Raw genomic sequence first — 19,080 nt, forward strand, 5'->3', positions numbered from 1 at the left:
CTAGTTAACAGTCTTAAGTGTACAGAAGCCACCAGGGCCTCTCTGGTCCTCCCACACTGCTCCCTTCCAGCACATTCTTTTGTTCATTCTTGAGATACCTCTGTCTGGTTTCTCCTTGAGCTCACAGGGCTCTTTTTGTTTTGCATTTTGTTCTGGATGAGGCTGGAAGAAAGCAGGCTGCTTTCCTCTCGACAGGAGCAGTTCGTGTCCGACTCCGCTGAGGGCTGAATGGACCTGCAGCTACCCCTGCCCACTGGAGCGTCTTCGTGTCTCCCTAGGGAGGTGGTGGGTGTGCACCGATGAGCCGGTGGCTGGAGTAAGGGCAGGGAGGTGGTCGCTTCTGCTGGAACATTCAGGTGCTTAGGTGTGACACTTGCCTCCAATTCCCTCATCTGTGACGTGAAGAAGCTGAGCTATTCTCTGCTCAGGCAGTATGAGGTTTAGATGAGGTCAGCAACGAAGCTATTCATCCTCCCTATGATAATCACCAGGGCTGAATGGTGAGAGCCCGCCCTCCGTCAGATATATTGCCACGACCGGCTGGAGTGTCCACTCGGGGCTGTAGGGAACCGATAAACGTGATGGTGGGACTCTGAAAAGTGCAGGGCCTTGTCTTGGTTCCTCTGGTTCCTTAGCCGTGTAATACTTCCTGGGGCTTAGACTTGATTGTGTACTCATCTGGCCTAGCAGCCTAGGTTCCTGGCAGAACCCAGTCTCCTCCTAACCCCCTGACTGAGGGAAGGAGCCAGTGCAGAATGTAATGAAGCCTCTCTACAGCAGAAGATTCAAGGCCACCGACAGCATCAACTTCAGCCAAGAATCATCTTTGGAGCTTAGTGGCCCAAATGTAGGATGGAGATAGGGCCTCCGGACCTCTGAGGGTTCTGTGTGTGTGGAGAAGCAACCTGGAAGATTTAATAGATCGTCTCTGGTTAGAAACTCCTACTCCAGACGAAAACCTTTCTTGTGGCTTGTCTATGGTGTGTGTGTCATCACACACACATGGTGAGGCCAGAGGATAACTTTGGGAGTTCATCTTCACCTTCTAGGTGGTTCGAGACAGCATCTCTTGCCCATTGCAGTATACTCCGGGTTAGCTGGCCTTTGAATTTTTGGGGATTCTCTTGTGTCTACCTCTGATCTCTCCATACGATCCTGCTGGTATTACACACATATGTCACTGGGCCTTGGTGACTAGAACTCAGGTCCTCATGCTTTTCGGGCAGTTACTTTCCCCACTGAGCCAACTCTCCAGCCCCAAACCTCTACTCTTAACTGTTAATTAGTTGAGTGCACACCCAATGTCGGCCTGGGGTATGGACATTCATAAATATAACTCTTGTCTTTTAGAATCTTTGTAATTGAGAAAAGGACAGGTGGGTGACCTGTCCATTGGTCACACAGAGCATTAAAGCTACTAGAGTACAAGTCTCCATCCCTCCACAGTGAGGAAGGAAGAGTCCAGGGCTCAGGAAGGCCTCTTGAAGAAGTATGCATTAGCAGAGACAGGCAGCCAGTCCTTACTGGGCAGAAAGGGTGGCCACACAGGTTTACCAGATGTGGAACAGTTGAGTGCGGACTGGATATTGGAGAAATAAGTGATGTGACAACAGAGACCGGAGTAGGAAAACCACACCATGACCGAGATTTATCCTTCCCCTTCCAGGTGACAGGGCCAGTGTCCCCACTCACACTTGGATCCTTTGTTCTCAGGACCGACTCTGTGTGTGAACTTGGTCATCCTCCCGGTGCGTCCCTCTAACATGTGTGTGTCCTCTCCCTTCATGCATGCCTCTGTAAGAATTACTCTTTTTCTCCCCGTCCTCACTGTCTCTGCCTGGTCCCGACAGTCCACATCTCTGCTTGTGACTGCCCTTGCCTTACCACATAGCCTGCTTAACTTTGGCTGTCAATTTAATGGCGTGTCTGTTTGCCTAACTATACAGAAAGTGATCTATTTTTAATACATAAATGAATCACTTCAATGTCATCACTTTTGGGAACCCTAAAATATTTTATATCATAAACACAGTCTGAGGAAAACTAAACATCAGAATGCAAAGACCAGACCCTACTCTGTCAGTGATGACATATATAAAGCTTGGGTATGTATACATATATATTTGGGCTAAGCTTAATAAGGGTTTTGTTTTGGTGGAAGACGAGTGTGAATTATTTAGAGAAAGCTTGCCAACTGCTAGGCTTCATGGAGATATTGTTTATGTGTGTATGTTTATATTTTCTTCAGAACTATGCAATTTGGTCTTGTGTCTGCTTGACTGATCATGAACTAGGCAGAGCAAACGCGAGTGTTGCCACACAACTGACAGAATAATATGCTATGCTAAAGGTTCTCTGCATGCATAGCATACCCTCCTATTTTATTCCATGGTGTTGGAGGCTCATGACAAAATTTAATCAGGCGTGCTAGTATCCAAATCATAAAACAGAATCTGAAGCCACTCCAGTCCAAGATGAGAGACTGATTTTCCTGGTCACCTCACCCTATTGCTAATGATGCAGAATGGATTTTAGCACAGACATTGCTTCAGTCTGTTAGAATGGGGTCTTGGAGTCTCTGGGCTGTAAGTCACTCCTGGTTATCTTGGCTCTGTCCTCTTCCTGTCCGTACAGATACCATAATGTTCTCTTATGTTGCATTTTTCTGCTTTTTTCAGGCAGGAGAGCATCAGAGGGGAAGTCGCAAACCAGAATTTCCTTGATCTACTCACCAATTGTTTATGCCCCTTCATTTGTCTTTTTTTTTTCTTTTTTTTTTTCTGTGTAGCCCTGACTGTTCTGGAACTCACTCTGTAGACCAGGCTGGCTATCAGAGAGATCTGTCTGCTTCTGCCTCTGGAATTGAAGGTGTGTGCCACCACTGCCTGGCTCATTGTCTTTATTTGAGCAGTCATCACCATTCTCAATTTTATTATGCATCTTTTCTGCTTCCCTCAACTCCCAATTCTCCCCTAACTTGCTCATCCTTGGCCATGCCCTTGGTAGCTCTCACTTTACAGAGGAAGCTCACATGGGCATTTGACTCTTCACGTTGGCTTGTACTTCTCAGAGGAAGAGCTAGGCCCAACCAACAGGGCTAGCCATTCTATTTCCATTGTACTTCATCACTTCCCCAGGGAGTATTCAACCATAGGATTATGTTGGGCTCTCCTTGTTGTCTGAAATAAGTCCCTTCCTCTCCCTGTCATCCTCCACACATGCTCAGCTCTTCCTAACACACCAGTGCTATCAACTGCTTTACTGTGGGTGGTCTGCTAGCTCTCTCCTGTCCTGAAGACTCTAGTATATCTAATTAATCACTTCCCTATAGAATTGTACAGAATATTAATTAATAAATGCAATGCTTGCTCTACATATCACACAGGCAGGGAACTGTGTGGTTGTTACCTTGAACTGAGAAGGAAGACATTTATCTTGCCTGTAACCCTGGGGTGTCCTACTATTCCTATATTATGGGATTAAATCTACTTCCTGGGGAGTTATAAAGCTTTATAGCATATAGAAATGTTTGTGCATAGCCTTTTTTTTTTAGTGACTTTGAAAGCAGAATTTTTCTGTTGTGAATTCTGGCATTTTTTCTAAGTGTACTTTTTTTTTTCACCCAAGAACTCAAGAAACTCATTTTGGGTAGCCTTGAATTTTACTCACTTGCTTAGAATGGGTTCTGAAGATGTACTTTATGATTAGGTGTCAGAGTTGTCATTGAGTAACTCACTGGAGGATCCTAACAAGAAGACATTTACCTGATTTGTTTCTTATGCAGAAACTGTTCATCAGCTCGGTTGTGAAATATTCTCCTGTGATGTACCTTCTTGTCACTGGGGCGAGGTGGCACGACTCCTGCTGGCTCTGAATCTGAGGTGGTTTATAGGAGGAATGATGGACAGGAGGCTGTGATCCATGATAGGTGGGTTGGCTCTTCCCCGTAAACCATCCCAAGCTTTTGGACCCCAAAATAAAGTTTAGACAAGGTTCTGGTGAGAGTATCCAGAGGAACTAAAGGTCTGGGGGAACAAAAGGAGTGGGTATGAGGGTGGGAAGAAAGGAAGGGAAAGGAGGTTCTGGATCAAGCTCATGGAAATGCTGTGTTAAATGCACCACAGGTTGGAGATGGCTCTGGAAGGTGAGTCGGGCTGACTGGGGATGCAAGCATGCCTTCCCAGGAACCAGAAACCATGGAGGAGGAGCTGGGGTGTGGCTGGGTGGCAGAGTGATGGATTAGCATGTGCCTTAGATTTCATGACTGAAGAAGGATGCTAAAAAGGAAATCCCACACTAACTCAGAATTGAGTATAATAAAAGGTTATTTATTTAGGGGTAGACTCACAGATCCTCTGCTGGAACAGGGAACAGCAACTGAATCCTGGAAAAGAGGCTGGATGCGTGCTTTACATCAGCAATGTATAGTAAGAGGCCACGCCCATGTGGGTGGGTAACTTAAAGACTACTGGAGGTAGGGATTCCTACAGCACCTCCCCCTTTTGTTTAAATATGAAAGTTCTAAGCCTAATACAAAGTTGTATACAATAAGAACAAATATCAGGTATAAAAATTAGAATTACAACCAGCATAAACAATATCAAGCAAGAAACATGTGATAAATGTTTCCATAATTATCCTATCCTAATGAGTTTAAGCCTTGTATATAAATAAATTGGCCAAGTAATGAGAGGAAAGTAACTACAACCCCATTGAAGACCGAAGAAGGGAAATAATATAACTTGAGTAAGCAGGAAGTGCAATCAAGCAACTTTCAAAATGTGCAACAAATGACAGAGACAACTGGCTACCTGGGCAATCACCCAAAGGCCCATTTGCAATGTTGGAGCAACCAACTTTGGCTAAGGCCTAGAGTAACCGACAGAACATTTTCAGAGGCAGGAAATTTTTCAGAACTATCTTACCCTGTCTTGGCAGGATTTGAGTCTTTTTTCTTGTATCTTGCTTGTCCTGTCCAGACATCATACATTTTGTCAGTGTTTGATGCATGGGAAGTTCCTTGCTGAAAGGCCAGTTTTGCCAAGAAGAAAACAAGCTCCAAGTGGAGTGTCTTCAGTGCTCAACATTCTCTTGGGAATAGGTTGGTGATGCCAGGAGCAATTGTGTCTCACATCAACAGAACACTAAGTTATTAAAATGTCATATTTTACAGTTCTTTGAAGTGGTTGAAGATTACCTATATATGCAGAATAAAATCTCTATATATCTAAAGAACCTGATTAGTCTAAATATAAGTATGACAAACACAGATGACTATTGAACTATAATTTTTAATACCTATATAACTTAAAGACTAAGACTTCATATTAGAATATTAAACAACCTTTAAACAACTGTGCAGCAAATGAGGACAATGATCTCAAAAATGTAAACAATATGTAAGTATCTTAATCACAGATAGAAATGTATATTGCAATATGATAAATATATCCTAAAATTATATCAATATACAAAATATCTTAAGCAGAGGTAGAAGCATGCATGCATGCAATGTGACAAAATAATTTTACCTAGATATACAAATATTATAGACTAAAATAGGAACATATTCAATATAATTTAAGTTTGTATCAATATACAAGAATCTATACCAATGTAAATTGCCTATAACTTATAACTCACAAGTATTCACTCTATTACTCACTATTATTATTAGTGTGAGTAAGCTCTATTATCCATCCAATTTCATCTCTTTTTTTTTTTCAAAGAGATCCCTGATCCTACATAATTTTCCTCTCAAGGCCCAACCCTATACCAATTATAATCAACCCCTAAATGATGTCCCTAACCCTGAGGACAAACTTTGTTGGGAGAGGGGACATCGTCTTCTAGAATTACTTCCATCTGTCGTGGGGGAAGATGTTCTTTCTATGGGATCCTGTGAAAGTAAAATGATGGTTAAGTTCCAAGATTACTGTCTGGTATAATTGTAAATAGTCTCTGAGTTTTTGGTAGGTTTTTCTAAGGTTCCTATATGGAGTTCTGGCCAGAACATTGTAAAAAAGTGTACCATTTCAGCTAACCAAGTTGGAACCATCTTGAGCAGCTGGTACCCAAATGCTATCAGCATCATGACGTCATATCAACCAGGTGGAGTTGTTGTTGTGGGGCCCCATCTTCTTCCTGGAAACTTCAAAGATTACTGCAGGAAAATTAATTGTTCATTGCGGAAAACTTAAACATTATTTATATAGACATAAACAGACATATATTCAATAAAAGATATGATAGAGACAAAAATAGGTATGAAGAAAAGTAATTTTTTTCTAAGTTTTTTCTTCTTTCTGTCCATACCAGATGGCTCTTGACAAGAGACAGAAACCCTGAATTTTTCTTTTAACAACATGCTTGGATTTAGAAAAGGACAGAGCCATTGTCCAACTCCAAAGTCAGCTCTATATATCATATATATATATATATATATATTTAAATCTATATGTTTTGATCATCTGTCCTTACAAGTCAATTTTTTTATTGATGATCCTTATTGGGTAGTTATTTTCCCTTCTGTCAGCATCCAAACATCCAGGGTCTCTTGAATTTTTGAAGATGTGTCTTTTTCTATAAAGACAAGAGCAGAACCCTGCCCCAACCCTATGTGGTCTCCTTACACCTATATGGTTGTCACCGTTGTGGATGAGCTGTCATTTCTCTTTCTCAAGAGACTTCTCTTTTTCAAAGTGAATTTTTATCAATTTTGATGGTATCCATAGTTTTCCTTCTCCTGTGGAAAGAAGAGCAAAACCCCTTTCTCAATATAGCACATCGTCTGGCTTCTATTGTGAGGTCAACACATCCTTGAAATAAACTTGTTGATTTAATTCAGAAGACTTTTCCATTATCTAATGTCTCTCTGCTGTTTTTGTCCCTTTCATTAGTGTTAAGAAAATTCAAGGTTAATAAAGCATTATGTAATCTATTTCTGGGGGCATTTTTCATCCCTTTCTATTTGTCTAACACATCCTTTATAGTTCAATTTGATCTTTCTACAACTGCCTGATCTGTAGAATTGTGTGGTATACCTCTAATATGCTTTATATTATAATAAGCAAAAAACTGTTTCATTTTCTTAGAGACTATTATCTGTCTTTATTTGTGCAGGTATACCCATGATGGCCAAAACTTCTAATAAATGTGTGATTACTGAATCAGCCTTTTCTGAGCTTAAAGCAGTTGACCACTGAAAACTTGAAGAAGTGTCAATGGTGTGGTATATGTATTTTAATTTTCAAAATTCTGCGAAGTGGGACACATCCATCTGCCAGATTTCATTCCTTTGAGTACCCTTTGGGTTAGTCCCTGCAGGCAGCAGTGTTTGGTTATAGAAAGAGCAAGTAGGACATCTCTTTATAATCTCCTTAGCTTATTGCCATGTAATAGAAAACTCTTTATTTAAACCTTTGCTATTGACATGATGTTTCTTATGGAATTCTGAAGCCTTCAACACACTTCCAATCAGTAATTGATCAATTTCTGCATTACCTTGTGCTAGAGGACCTGGCAGACCTGTATGGGATAGGATGTGTGTTATGTATATGGGACAAAGCCTATTTCTGATTGTATTTTGAACCTTTATTAATAATGAAGTCAATTCTGTATCATCTGGTATAAATTCAGCAGTTTAAATATGCAAAACAACTCTTTTTGCATATTGTAAATCAGTAACTATATTAAGAGGTTCTTTAAAATCCATTAGCACCATGAGAATAGCATATAATCCTGCCTTTTGGATAGAATTATAAGGGTTCTGTTCCACATTACTTAATTCTTCTGATTTGTAACCTGCCTTCCCTGATTTAGTTACATCAGTATAAAATGTATGGGCTCCAGATATTGGAGCATCACATACAATTCGGGGAAGAATCCAAGGAGTTCTCTTTATAAGATTAAGTCTATCGCTTTTGGGATAATTACTATTAATTTCTCCCAAAAAATTAGCACAAGCTCTTTGCCATGGTTCATTGTCTTCCCATAACTTTCTTATTTTATCAGTAGTGAAAGACACTATAGTCTTGGCTGGGTCTATACCTGCTAACTGACAAAGTCTCAATTTACCTTTTATAATTAATTTAGAGACATTTTCTACATAAGTTTTTAATTTTATACTTGGTTTATATGATAAAAAGATCCATTCTAAGATAATATCATCCCTCTGCATTACAATTCCTGTAGGAGAAATTCTGGAAGGCAATATGGCTAGAATACAACTAAGATTTGGATTCACCCTATCCACATGAGCCTTCTGTAATTTCTCCTCAACCATTGCCAATTCCTTTTCCACTTCAGCTGTTAATTCTCTGGGACTATTCAAGTCTTTATCACCATCTAAAGTTTTGTTTAAATGAATTATTAGATCAGGTTTTATCCTTATCCCAACAGCCGGTCGTAGACTGGAAATGTCTCCTAACAATCTTTGAAAGTGATTAAGAGTCCACAACCAGTCTCTCCTGATTTGTACCTTTTGGGTTCTAATTTTCTGTAATCCTATTCCATAACCTAGGTAATTGACAGAACATGACCACCCACCAGAGGCAAATGCAAGGAGCTGGAGACTCAGCGGGGAGATCCAGCCCAGTGGCAGTGGATGGTCAATTTCAGGGGTCCCCAGGGATCAAGCACTTAGATCAAGGGAAGAAAGAAGGGTCCTGTGGGAGCCACTGAAGAGTTTTGTAGAGAAACCCTGCTGGAACAGCAGTAAGGGCAGCTCTGCAGGAAATGATCCAGATCCAGAAGTCTTCACTCTTTAGAATTTTAAAATCTACAAAAGCTTAAATTCTAGTGCATTAATTTCTTCTGGATCTGGGGTCCAACTAGCAAGTTCCAAGATGGCAAGAACCAGGTCTCCCTGGAGCAGTCTATGGAGGACTGATCACGAAGACCCAAAGGCTGCAGGCAGAAACCCTTCTGGACCAAAGACTTCCCAGTTTCATGGAGTGTAGACACAGGCACCATTCTGGGGGGGGGGGTGGGGGGGCGGGCATGGTGCCTGTGAAACCAGAGCCTGGCCTCTCTGGGAGGCATCTGGGAAGCACGAGCTGGATTCACGTGGAGTATCAGGGCTGTAAGTAATTACAAGTCCAGATGCCTCGCTTTCTCCCTGACTTAAGAATGTGGGTGTGGTGGCCTTCTTGCTGTCTCTGCTTGTGATTTCACTGCCTTGACTGATGGAAGACTTAGCCCCTTGGCAGCTTGTTCAAAGAAGATCGCTAATTGTTACTTTGCGGGGTTAGATTGTTGTTAGGGGGTTAGGCATGTTTTTGTTCCTTCTGCAGTTCCCTTTTTCTTTAAAAATCTTAATTACATTTATTGATATGTGTGTATATGTGTGTACAGATATACATGTGTGTGTGTGTGTGTGTGTGTGTGTGTGTGCATTCCATGGTGTACCTGTGGAGGTCAGAGAACAGCTTTTATGGTTAGCACTCTCCTTCTACCATGGGGGTTCCAGGGATCAAACTCAGATCATCAGTCTTCGCAGCAAGCACCTTTACCTGCTGAGCCATGTAGGTGGCCCCTATTATTTCCTTTCCATGTTCTATGTTTTTTGTATCTTGTAATATTATGTGATGATAACGAGAGAGAGAGAGACAGAGAGAGAGAGAGAGAGAGAGAGACAGAGAGAGAGAGAGAGGGGATCTACTTGAGGAATTTTGGTTAGTGATGCGGGGCAGGTGTGGGAGGCCAGTTCAGGCAGTTCTGTCCATATGGTAGGTTTTGAGGTCACTAAAGGGGCACTAGGCAGGCCAGTGCCTTAATCAAGTCAGTCAGCTGCAGCTAAGGGCAGAAAGAATGGGACTCCTGTGGCAGTTTATGGGGCAAGCCCTGGAGGCAATCGCAGAGGGTGAGGCTGTGGACAGCCAGGAGAGAGCAGGGGGCCTAGAAACCCAGCCAGAGGAAGTGAGCACGAGAAACAAGCCCCCAGTACCATGTCTGCTCTTCCGTTAGCTCCTGCTGATATGTGGGGGCGAGGACACGGGGGTTTTATTTAATTTCTCATGAAGCAATATGTCACGATGGAAAAGGCATTAGCTGGGTGACATTAGAGAAGTCGCCTGCAGCCCTGTTTTGAGTGAATTTGTGAGACCCTGGATGGCACTTTTCCCATTTGTAGGTGAGGAGGTTGGATTGGATGGACCCCTTCATTTTGCCTCCTAGTTCTAAGGTTGGATAATGGTAAGATTTATGATACATCTGTGAACAGGAAGTACTTCTTCAGGAACCCACGTTCCCCCATGTGTTTTGAGTATGAAAAGCCCTTATTGAGGACAGTGTAGTATTTCGTGGCTTCTCTTATTGCTCATCAGCCAATATCCATAGTGCAGACTCAAGACCCGAATTGTGCAGGTACAGGAGGGAGTCAGAGCCTGCCGGGTTCAGAGCTGACTAGAGCACATCACCAGTCCATGCATTTTTGTGTTCTTGATGCTAAAAAAACCATCTAGATGATAGATCCATGTGTGTTTGTTGTATTAGTTATTCCAGGTCTGGACATACTTTAGATACTTGATAGTGAAAACTATTACAATCATTTATTTAATGAAATAATAGAGAGAATAACATCCCAGTATATTTTCTTTTGAGACAGGGTTTCTCTGTGTAAACAGCCTAGCTGTCCTAGAACTGGCTCTGTAGACCAGGCTGGCCTCGAACTCACAGAGATCCGCCTGCTTCTGCCTCCTGACTGCTGGGATTAAAGGCGTGTGTCACCATCCGGCTCACCCCAGTAGTTTTTAAGTAGCTGAGGACATTTCGGCTCTTGATGCAGACTGAGTTGAGGGCGTTGGGGTGTCAGGGTTAGCGGTAGGGAGTATTGCCTGCGCATTCCAAATAGGGCCTTCCTGCCCTCCCCTTCTCTCTCTCCTTTCCTCCATCTGATGTGTGAAGATCAAGGTGGTGAGGAGACAGCAAAGTGTCCTCTGTACGGAGTCCGAGTCTACAGCCCAGGATGCAGAGACTTCCATTCTGCCTGCTCCATAGAGAGGTCTTTCCTCACGGGATGCAGAAATGGTGGTGGAAGCGCACAGAAAAGACAGAGGCTTTGGGTCCTTTGAGGTTCACTAGGAGCTGAGTGGCCCCGCTGTGGGTGACTGATGTCCATGGAGACACGAGAGCACAGTGCCAAGCTGCACGTGGAAGGACAGTTTAGGATTTTAGTGTCTGCCGGAAGCCGCGGGGTCGCGGGTGGGAAGGAAGCTGGGAGGTCGCTGCTAAACCACAGCGCGTCTCACTGTTCTTAGTAACTTATCTTTGGGCATCTTCTAATGGAATCTGGCAACAGTACTGAAAGCTGAAGATGAGGAATTTATATAAAAAATATAAACCAGTGACTTCAAAGCTAAGACTATCTAGTCTTTCCTGCCAGAGACCTCCCAGTTTTCTATAAATGAGTCGCTTGGCAATTTTGGCCATTTCCACACAATGGGAACTTTAGAGGGTTTCACTTGTGACTAATTTTCTTCCCCGCAATTTCCTTGAATTAAGGCATACGTTAGAAAGCAAGTCATTCTTTCCCTCTCTCTGAAGCACTTGGTAAAGCCGATGGCTTCCGAGTTCCAGCTGATAAACCACACCGTGGTGTGGTGACCCGCGCCTGCCATCCCTGCACTCAGGCTGAGGTGGGGGGATTGTCTCAAGTTTGAGCTTAGCCTGGGCACTTTTTAGAAAGTGCCAGCCCAGCCGGGGCTACACAATAAGATCCTATCTCAAAATAAAATAATAAAAAGCAAGCAAACAGCAACAAAAAAGGAAAAGGAAGAAAAAATATCTGATTAAAGCCAAGACTATACTGCAATACCTGGTTGGTTTAACCAAACTGTAAATAAGTCCATTTTCCTTTATGCTGGGGTGGGAGGAGAAAAAACAAAAGAGAACAACAAGGCTGTCCTTATCTTATAAAACATTCTAATTAAAAGTAATATTTATTTATTCTTTGAAAATTCCATCTAGGTATAAAATAAATCTGACCATATTCACCCCACACTTCCCTTCAGCTCCTGACGTCATCTCCCAGCTGCGTGCCTCTCATCTCTTTTTAAGCCTACTGAGTCCAGTTACTGCGGCCCATAAGCATCTCGGTGTTGGGCCATGCACTGGGGCCCGAGAAACATACCAGCAGCCATACCCACAAAGGAGGTTGCTCTCTTTCCACCAGGATCTATCAGATACCAACAGCGTCTCAGGCGCGGGGACCCTAGGAGCTCCTCCATCCATGCTGGAATTGATCTTGTAAAGGTTCTGTGCAAGTTACCACAGTTGTTGGTGGGTCACCTTCCCAGACAGAGGTCGGGGGAGATTGGCATGGGTGTTCCATCTACAGCTGAGCCTTCACGATCATTTCTTCTCTGTGTTTTGACCAGTTATGAATTGGCCATAACTGCTGCCCACTGCAAAAGAAGTATCTCTGACCAAGGCCGAGAAGGGTGGGAACATAAATACTTAGAAGGTGCTTTGATAACAGGACCACTTAGCAAACAACAAAGTAGGTTTGGCTCTATGGCCTCCCCAGCCATGGGCTTTCAAGTAGCGTTGTAGTACCAGGCGTAAGTTTTATTCTGTGGAGGCCTTCAGTCCAACCAGATCCACGGATGCCTCTCTAGCAGCCACGCCACTATTCTCTTCCACTTGAACCTGGGACCTCATTGCAAGCCGGACAGCGCATGCCACCCAGCACCAGTCCTTGCCTATTCATTTTGGCGATATTGCTGTTGCCTACAATTCAGGATAATTAAACCTTGGGCTCTGTCTTAAGCTCTGTGTTTGACTCTTCATTCTTCTAAAATAAAAGTAAACTTTCTTATCTGGTTCCAAAATTTGGTATGCTAGTTTCTTAAGGAACTTCAGATAAGAAAATCAGACGGAAAGAACTCTTTCTTTTAGATTAGATAAGGTCCCTCTCCCACTGCCTTAATTCCGCAAATGAACAGAACTATATTTTTATCTATGTCAAACATTAATCTCTAATGTGTTCATCAGAAATACACTCCTTTAGATAGGTGAAATCAGGCTGGCCTTGAACTCAGGTGTCCTCTTCAGCAATTGGGCCGTAAGGCTTATAAAGTCAGTTTATAGAGAGATATCAATAACCTTGGCAACAGCCTTGGTTGTTTGGGGATTCCCATGGGACCCCTTTGGCTAAGAAATTGTTTAAATGTAACCTAGTCCAGGTACTGGAAGCTTCATTTGGTATTGGGAGATGTCCAGTTAGGGCTCTGTCTTCCCTGTTATTTGACAAATCCATTTAGATTGCCTCCATAGAGTATATATTCTAGGGAGCTTCTACAGTTTTAGCTCTCCATGGAACTTCCCCAAACGGTCTTTATGTGCCCCTCCTCGTATTTCCTCACCCCCTCCCTCTTCCCTTCTCTGTCCTGGGGTCGTCCTCTCATTCCAATCCTTGCTCCACCTCTGTGTCCATAACTATCTGTTCTATTTCCCCTTTCTCAGGAGATCCATCCTTTCCCCCAGTCCCTACTCTCTACCTAACCTCTGTGGTTGTATGGATTGTAGCTTCCTTATCAATGATTTAACAATGACTAGCACCCACATAAAAGTGAATACATATTGCAGTTGTTTTTTCAGGTCTGAATTATGTCATGTGGGATGATTTTTTTCTGGTTCTATTCATTTACCTGAAAACGTCATGATTTCCTTTTAAATGAATGAGTAATATTCCATTGTGTAAATGTGCCCCATTTTCTCTCTCCAATCATCTGTTGACACACATCTAGTTTTCCTAGTTTCTAGTTATTGTGAATAGAGTAGCAATGAACATGGTTGAGCAAGTGTCCCTATGGTAGGATAAAGTGTCCTTTGAGTAGATGCCCAAGAGTGGTATAGCTGGATCTTTTTTTTTTTTTTTTTTTTTTTTTTGGTTTTTTGAGACAGGGTTTCTCTGTGGTTTTGGAGCCTGTCCTGGAACTAGCTCGTGTAGACCAGGCTGGTCTCGAACTCACAGAGATCTGCCTGCCTCTGCCTCCCAAGTGCTGGGATTAAAGGCGTGCGCCACCACCTCCCGGCTTTAGCTGGATCTTGAGACAGATCGATTTTCATCTTTCTGGGGAACCGCCTGTTTTCCATAGTATCTGTACAAGTTTGCACTCCCACAAGCAATGGGTGTGTTTCCCTTACTCCACATCCTCACATGAACTATCACTTGTATTATTGATTTTTGCCATAATGACTGGTGTAAGATGAAATCTCAAAGTATCTTTGATTTGTATTCCCTGATGACTTAGAATACTGAACACTTTTTGAAGTGCTTCTCAGTTGTTTGAGGCTCCTCTGCTGAAAATTCTGTTTAGATCTGTGTTTCATTTTTAAATTGGGTTACCTGTTGTTATCTTGATGTCCAGTTTTTAAGTTCTGTATATATTTTGAATATTAGCCCTCTATTCAGTGTGTGATTGGTAAAAATCTTTTCCCTAGTATAGCCTGCCGCTTTGTCCAAATGGCTGTGTTCTTTGTCATATAGAAGCTTTTCAGTTTCATGAGGTCCCATTTATCAATTGTTGATCTGTGCTAACCACGTTCTTTCCAGACTTTTCCTGTGCCAATGAGTTCAAGACTATCGCTCACTTTCTCTTCTATCAGATCCAGTGCTTCTGGCCTTATGTTGAGGTCTTTGATCCATTTGAAGTTGCGTTTTGTGCAGCGTGGAACTATTTGGATTCTTCTATATGCAGACATTCAGTTTGATCAGCATCATTTGTTGAAGATGCTGTCTTATTTTTAGCCCCCAGCATGTATTTCTGGCTTCTTCATAAAAAATCATAAAAATGTTCATACATACATGTGTGAGCCTATTTCTCAGTTTTCAATTTTATTTCATTGTCCAACACGCCTGTTTTTGTGCTATTACTACTGCTCTGTAACACAGTTTGAGATCAGCGATGGTGACGCCTCTGGTGCCCTTTTACCGTTCAGGATGGTCTTAGCTATCCTGTGCATTCTTGTGGTTCCATATGACGCTGAAAGTTTTCCTTTCAAGTTCTGTGCAGAATTGTGTTGGAATTTTGATGGCGGTTGCACTGAATCTGTAGATTGCTTTTGTTAAAATGGCCATTTTTACTATGTTAATCCTACTGATTCATGAGCATGGGAGATCTTTCCATAGTCTGATATCTTCAAGAAAGACATGACACTTTTTGCACTGTTACTCTCTTCTAAAAAGTTTTGGGGTGCTCACAAAAGTTCTCGGCTGCTCTTGCTTCCCCATTCTTTGTCCTTTCTCAATAGGCAACATTTTCCACTTTCTTTAATTTTCCTGACTTTTAAAAAATTCGTATTTCAAATACACAAAGGCTTTCCTTAGATCCCATGTAACAGGAGTGGTGCGTGTTTGAGTGGGATACTCCCCTGGCTTTGGAGAGAAGCTGTGTTTTCATGGTCTCATTTCTTTCTGTTGAGTGAGACCTTGAATCTTCAGCCTTCATGCATATGTGATGCTCATTTTAACCTCATTCCTGGCAAACATTAACTTCTTTTCTCTCTCCCTTTGATCCGCTTGTATGATTCACTCAAGTTGCTGAGTTCTGCCTCTCTTTTTCCAAGATGTGAGCTCCCATGCTCCACCCCACTGCATGTACCAAGGCGAATGGGTGCGTCCACTCCTTATTCCTGATCCACAACAAAGAAATGAAACAATGTTAACTGTCAGGCTGACCTTTGGCAGACATAGCTGGATGTGTTCTCTGGGCATTAGTCCTGAGCCATGGATAACTCAGTGTTGGATGCAAGAGTGCATGTTTATCAGCCAACCGCAGCCCCTTAGAGCCACCATGAGCAGCGCAGATGCTTGTTTTCAAAACCACAGAAAGAGGAAGTGGACAGAAGTCCTCTCCTGGGGGAAGAAGAGCCCTCCACGCCACCACCTCACTCTGGAGCATAGGGCGGTTGGAGCTTCACCTTTCCTTCCCAGCTCCATTAACTGTCATGCTTAGCAGGTTCACTGTAGAACCCTTTGTGGTGCAGAAACCCATCAGTCCCCAGGGACAGCCACCCTCTGTGTGCCCATTCAGTTTCATTTCTTTCATTACCAGACCTCAGTGTTTTATGTTCTGTCTTTACTAAACCGTGCACACGCCCCAACACACCTATGCTGTCTCCTGCTTCATTGCGGCTGCGGCGCTACTCCTGTCTGGATGCTCACTCTCTCCTCTTTGCTTGGCTAGTGCCTTTTTGAGGCTCTTTCTGGGAGCCTCGGGTGGAGTCCCCGTCTTTGCCCTGTTCACTGTCTTTGCTGACTTCAGAAAGACAGGATGGTACAGCTGCAGAATCTTAGGAGGTGTTTAAACCTGCGCTGTACCTGCTTTGTGCAGCTGCTCACACCGTCCTTGTGAGGGAAGGAGCCCCAGAGATTGTCTGCATCCTGGGAGCTATTGTAGATCTTTGAGTCCTCCAGTCTCTTTTTGGATGGGCTCTGCTTGCTTTAGCATATCATATAAGATTAGTCACCGAAGCAGAAAATTGAGGACATGTGTGAGTGCTGGCAGGGATGCCCAGGGTTCAGTCACAGGCCACTTTTTTTTTTTTAGCCTGGAAGACTTTGCCTAACTTCATTCTTAGAAGATGAGCGATGAAGACGAATATGGAGTGTGTAACCACAATTGTTCTTTCTGCTCGGCTCTCCCTTGTGTTCACCACGAAATGGATGTCACATCACATGGCCACTTGCCGTCTGCTGCTGTCCATCGACCCTAAGGTCAGAGGGTGATTGATCGGCAGTAGACACTCTCTGAGAAGGAAGACACATTTAAAAATAAATGGGGTTCTTTTATGAGAGGAGGAGAATGAAAACAGTAAAATAATATCCTAGGGTATAAGTTGTAGAAACAGAGAAGCTGTTATTAAGAAATCAGAGGGGAGTGAGACATTTGTACCCTGTGTTTAGCACAAATGTACTGATGACGTTTAGTCATAGACTCTTTCCCTTTTCTTTTATTACATTTATTTATTTATTTTGTGCATGTAGATGTGAGCTTTATGTGTGTGGAAGGCAACTTGTGAGAGCTGGTTCTCTCCGCCATCCATAGGTCCTGGGGCTCATCGGGCTCGGTGGCGAGCGCCTTAACACACTTGAGGAGCTCTGGCCAGCCGGATTCAGGCATGGCCTGGATCCTCGCATCTCCGGGAAGCAGGAGAACTTAGATTATAGGAAAGCAAAGGCACTTTTACTCCTCCTCTACCCCGGCAGGACAGTGCTCTTGAGCTGTCCTTCCCCCTCCAGGCCTCAGTGCCATGCCCCAGAAAGTAGGCAGTTGGTCTCAATGACCTCAAATGTTCCTCCACCTCAGAAATTCTGTGATTCTATGGCTGTGTAGACACGGCCCCAGGCCAGTCTGGAAATAAACTGTTCAATGAGTTTAAAATAAGACATGCCGACCGAATTAGAAGAGTCCTAGTTGGCTGCAGTAGGGATTGGCCTTTAGCTGAATTAGTAACAGGGATGTTTTATTTTTACTTTATTGTGTTTTATTTTGTCTGCTCTCCACCCTTTCCATCAGAGCCCTGTCTTCCCGAGCATCCCCACCACAGGCATGGTGAGCTGGTCCAGGCCTCCCTCCAGCTGGCAGCCAGCCCTTTGTACTGTACCCGCTCCCCCTCTTCACCTCTAGTGGCTGGAGTCCCTGCACCTTTGATTCTAGGTAGGAGTCTGGCCTCAGTGAAGGTCGCCATTTGCAAAGCTGGCTCACTGGTTTCTGGAGCAGGAACACTGAAAAATCAATGTAGACAGGCAGATGGGCCTGTTCCCTGTGGGTACCTTCCTATCAGCTGAGTCCCATGACTCTTCTTCCTTGTCTATGGCCTTCTGTCAGTCTCCCCAGGCCCTGAATGTCTCAGTGAGGCAGCTGGCAATGTTCCTCCTCTGGTGTCCTGTGATGTTGCTGTCATGAGGTTAGCCCTGGCAGAAGGTGTGCCCATGTGTATGGCAGCAGAAACATAAGGAAAGCCAGGGACTCTTAAGTCTAGGTGACAGGACACCAGAGAAGTTGAGTTTCCTCTCCCCGGAACACTGCAGCTAAATTACCATTTTCTCTGTTCAACTCTGTTATAGACTGCGTATATTATAGCTTCCTGTTTTGAGGGTTAGGAAATCTCAGATAGATGGTGGAGTCCACATACATGTTCCATGGAAGAACAAGGTTTCAGATGCAGCTTGGCCTGTTTACATAACACCCCAGATGTATGCTGTCCTGACTCCAGAACGCTGTGCTCACAGAGGAAGTGGCAGTGTCCTCCAGCCTGCTTTGGACATTTGGCCTGCCATAGGTTTCCTGCTGCAGGTTTCCTCTGTAAAAGGAGACTGCTTTTGTATTTCCCAGTTGTCCAGACCCAAATAATCACACAAAAACTGTATTAATTACAACACTGTTTGGCCAATGGCTCATATTTCTAGTTAGCTCTCACATCTTAAATTAACCCTTTTCTGTTAATCTGTGTATTGCCACGAGGCTCTGGCATCTCTGTCCTTCAGCAATTCATGATCTCTTTTTGACTCTGCCCACTCTCTCTATAAATCTCTTTTTGGATTTCCCACCTGGCTTTACTCTGCTAAGCCATTGGCCAAAACAGCTTTATTCGTTAACCAATAAAAGCAGCACACATACAGAAGGACCGCCCACATCATTTCTCCACTTGTTCTTTCTGCCTCATTTCCTGGTTCCCTTTCCTTCCCTTTCTTAGCGATACCTTTATGGACCACTTGAAATCACAGCCCCCACTCTCGCTTGCACTATCCTTGTTCCTCTCGGCTCCTTATCCCCGTGGTGTGTGGTCTACACTATCACGTGTGACACAGATCTTTCTAAGTATCTGCCTGTTGTCTGAACTTAAGAAAAAGGTTAGATTTGGGTATCATCCAGTCTTCGTGGGAGTAGGTTGTTCCCCTTCTATGGCTTACTGCAGTGTTGCTATCACCATGGGTGGTTCACCAGGCCTACACCAGGACATGAGGCCCTGGAGACATTGCTGGCTGCTTGCTGAGAAAATGCTGTGAGGCCGTAGCCATTCAGAGACAGTGGCAGGAGAAAGGGAAAGACCTAGAGCGAGACATCAGTGACA

The sequence above is a fragment of the Chionomys nivalis genome, chromosome 2 (assembly GCF_950005125.1).
Source record: "Chionomys nivalis chromosome 2, mChiNiv1.1, whole genome shotgun sequence".
NCBI lineage: Eukaryota > Metazoa > Chordata > Mammalia > Rodentia > Cricetidae > Chionomys > Chionomys nivalis.